Genomic DNA, 3,126 nt, shown 5'->3' with positions numbered 1-3,126 from the left:
AGAAGAAAGATGTAGCAGTGGTAAATATATATCTTGTAAGACTCTCAGGTAGTACAATATTTACTACGCTTACACACTGAACACTTTCCGATTCCGCCTGACCGGAGTTACAGGTCGGCTGGTCAAATTTCCTGATGTAGGACCAGCTTCTAAATACCAGGTACAAAAGTTACCTTTTGCAAAGATACGCCATGTTTTCCAGTGGACTCATAGTGGGAAGCATAGAGGAATACACATACAATAGATCATGACTCAGTCAAAGAGAGAAAACAAGACATGAACCAGCATAAATGATATTTTCACTCATCTTTAAGTTTTATCAATTTATTTTCTTTTCAATTTACAAGCACTGATTTTACATTTTCAAACAGTAAATATTAATCTTGTTACTGCACTACATTTGTGATCCTTATAGCCACTTTGTACATTCTGATTTGACATTTAAAAGCTGTGAGTGTGTTCCTGTATAGACGACAGAGCAAAGCGTGGTGATATAGTATCTTTAAAAGGACCTTTGGTAGGCACAATATTTGCTTACGGCCATACCACCCTGAACACGCCCGATCTCGTCTGATCTCGGAAGCTAAGCAGGGTCGGGCCTGGTCAGTACTTGGATGGGAGACCGCCTGGGAATACCAGGTGCTGTAAGCTTTTTTTCACTCCTCTTTACAAAAAGCAGAGGGCGCTGCTGCTTTTTCAGTGGACACCGACAGGGTGGGAAGGATATAGCTAGATCATGACTTGCCGGTATAGAAATGACACAAATCCAGTTAAATGATGGCTTTCATCATTCCTAAGCTCATCGATCATTTTCTTTTCAATTTTATGCTAACGTATTCTACATTTCAACAGTAAATATTAATATTTTTACTGCACTACATTTGTGATCCTTATAGCCACTTTGTACATTCTGATTTGACATTTAAAAGCTGTGAGTGTGTCTAGACGACAGAGCAAAGCGTGGTGATATAGTATCTTTAAAAGGACCTTTGGTAGGCACAATATTTGCTTACGGCCATACCACCCTGAACACGCCCCGATCTCGTCTGATCTCGGAAGCTAAGCAGGGTCGGGCCTGGTCAGTACTTGGATGGGAGACCGCCTGGGAATACCAGGTGCTGTAAGCTTTTTTCACTCCTCTTTACAAAAAGCAGAGGGCGCTGCTGCTTTTTCAGTGGACACCGACAGGGTGGGAAGGATATAGCTAGATCATGACTTGCCGGTATAGAAATGACACAAATCCAGTTAAATGATGGCTTTCATCATTCCTAAGCTCATCGATCATTTTCTTTTCAATTTTATGCTAACGTATTCTACATTTCAACAGTAAATATTAATATTTTTACTGCACTACATTTGTGATCCTTATAGCCACTTTGTACATTCTGATTTGACATTTAAAAGCTGTGAGTGTGTCTGGAAATCTGCAGGCGCTCCCTGTATAGACGAAAGAGCAAAGCGTGGTGATATAGTATCTTTAAAAGGACCTTTGGTAGGCACAATATTTGCTTACGGCCATACCACCCTGAACACGCCCGATCTCGTCTGATCTCGAAGCTAAGCAGGGTCGGGCCTGGTCAGTACTTGGATGGGAGACCGCCTGGGAATACCAGGTGCTGTAAGCTTTTTTCACTCCTCTTTACAAAAAGCAGAGGGCGCTGCTGCTTTTTCAGTGGACACCGACAGGGTGGGAAGGATATAGCTAGATCATGACTTGCCGGTATAGAAATGACACAAATCCAGTTAAATGATGGCTTTCATCATTCCTAAGCTCATCGATCATTTTCTTTTCAATTTTATGCTAACGTATTCTACATTTCAACAGTAAATATTAATATTTTTACTGCACTACATTTGTGATCCTTATAGCCACTTTGTACATTCTGATTTGACATTTAAAAGCTGTGAGTGTGTCTGGAAATCTGCAGGCGCTCCCTGTATAGACGAAAGAGCAAAGCGTGGTGATATAGTATCTTTAAAAGGCCCTTTGGTAGGCACAATATTTGCTTACGGCCATACCACCCTGAACACGCCCCGATCTCGTCTGATCTCGGAAGCTAAGCAGGGTCGGGCCTGGTCAGTACTTGGATGGGAGACCGCCTGGGAATACCAGGTGCTGTAAGCTTTTTTTCACTCCTCTTTACAAAAAGCAGAGGGCGCTGCTGCTTTTTCAGTGGACACCGACAGGGTGGGAAGGAATAGCTAGATCATGACTTGCCGGTATAGAAATGACACAAATCCAGTTAAATGATGGCTTTCATCATTCCTAAGCTCATCGATCATTTTCTTTTCAATTTTATGCTAACGTATTCTTACATTTCATGGAAATCTGCAGGCGCTCCCTGTATAGACGAAAGAGCAAAGCGTGGTGATATAGTATCTTTAAAAGGACCTTTGGTAGGCACAATATTTGCTTACGGCCATACCACCCTGAACACGCCCGATCTCGTCTGATCTCGGAAGCTAAGCAGGGTCGGGCCTGGTCAGTACTTGGATGGGAGACCGCCTGGGAATACCAGGTGCTGTAAGCTTTTTTCACTCCTCTTTACAAAAAGCAGAGGGCGCTGCTGCTTTTTCAGTGGACACCGACAGGGTGGGAAGGATATAGCTAGATCATGACTTGCCGGTATAGAAATGACACAAATCCAGTTAAATGATGGCTTTCATCATTCCTAAGCTCATCGATCATTTTCTTTTCAATTTTATGCTAACGTATTCTACATTTCAACAGTAAATATTAATATTTTTACTGCACTACATTTGTGATCCTTATAGCCACTTTGTACATTCTGATTTGACATTTAAAAGCTGTGAGTGTGTCTGGAAATCTGCAGGCGCTCCCTGTATAGACGAAAGAGCAAAGCGTGGTGATATAGTATCTTTAAAAGGCCCTTTGGTAGGCACAATATTTGCTTACGGCCATACCACCCTGAACACGCCCGATCTCGTCTGATCTCGGAAGCTAAGCAGGGTCGGGCCTGGTCAGTACTTGGATGGGAGACCGCCTGGGAATACCAGGTGCTGTAAGCTTTTTTCACTCCTCTTTACAAAAAGCAGAGGGCGCTGCTGCTTTTTCAGTGGACACCGACAGGGTGGGAAGGAAATAGCTAGAACATGACTTGCCGG

The 3,126-nt window shown here is 42.8% G+C and overlaps 6 non-coding genes across 6 annotated transcripts; all 6 read left to right on the top strand.

The window, feature by feature from the left end:
• Nucleotides 1–532: 532 nt before the first annotated feature.
• Nucleotides 533–651, top strand: LOC129116498 (5S ribosomal RNA). The gene has a single exon (XR_008533564.1). It is a non-coding gene; the product is annotated as a 5S ribosomal RNA (ribosomal RNA).
• Nucleotides 652–1,007: 356 nt separating this feature from the next.
• LOC129116500 (5S ribosomal RNA) lies at nt 1,008–1,127 on the top strand. Its single transcript, XR_008533566.1, has one exon. It is a non-coding gene; the product is annotated as a 5S ribosomal RNA (ribosomal RNA).
• A 380-nt stretch (nt 1,128–1,507) lies between these two features.
• LOC129116496 (5S ribosomal RNA) lies at nt 1,508–1,625 on the top strand. Its single transcript, XR_008533562.1, has one exon. It is a non-coding gene; the product is annotated as a 5S ribosomal RNA (ribosomal RNA).
• Nucleotides 1,626–2,005: 380 nt separating this feature from the next.
• Nucleotides 2,006–2,125, top strand: LOC129116499 (5S ribosomal RNA). The gene has a single exon (XR_008533565.1). It is a non-coding gene; the product is annotated as a 5S ribosomal RNA (ribosomal RNA).
• A 287-nt stretch (nt 2,126–2,412) lies between these two features.
• Nucleotides 2,413–2,531, top strand: LOC129116497 (5S ribosomal RNA). The gene has a single exon (XR_008533563.1). It is a non-coding gene; the product is annotated as a 5S ribosomal RNA (ribosomal RNA).
• Nucleotides 2,532–2,911: 380 nt separating this feature from the next.
• Nucleotides 2,912–3,030, top strand: LOC129116495 (5S ribosomal RNA). The gene has a single exon (XR_008533561.1). It is a non-coding gene; the product is annotated as a 5S ribosomal RNA (ribosomal RNA).
• Nucleotides 3,031–3,126: the final 96 nt, after the last annotated feature.

The sequence above is a fragment of the Anoplopoma fimbria genome, unplaced genomic scaffold, assembly GCF_027596085.1.
Source record: "Anoplopoma fimbria isolate UVic2021 breed Golden Eagle Sablefish unplaced genomic scaffold, Afim_UVic_2022 Un_contig_8739_pilon_pilon, whole genome shotgun sequence".
In the NCBI taxonomy this organism is placed as follows: Eukaryota; Metazoa; Chordata; class Actinopteri; order Perciformes; family Anoplopomatidae; genus Anoplopoma; species Anoplopoma fimbria.
Note: the sequence above shows the minus strand (reverse complement) of the source record. Positions and strands in the feature narration are given on the sequence as shown.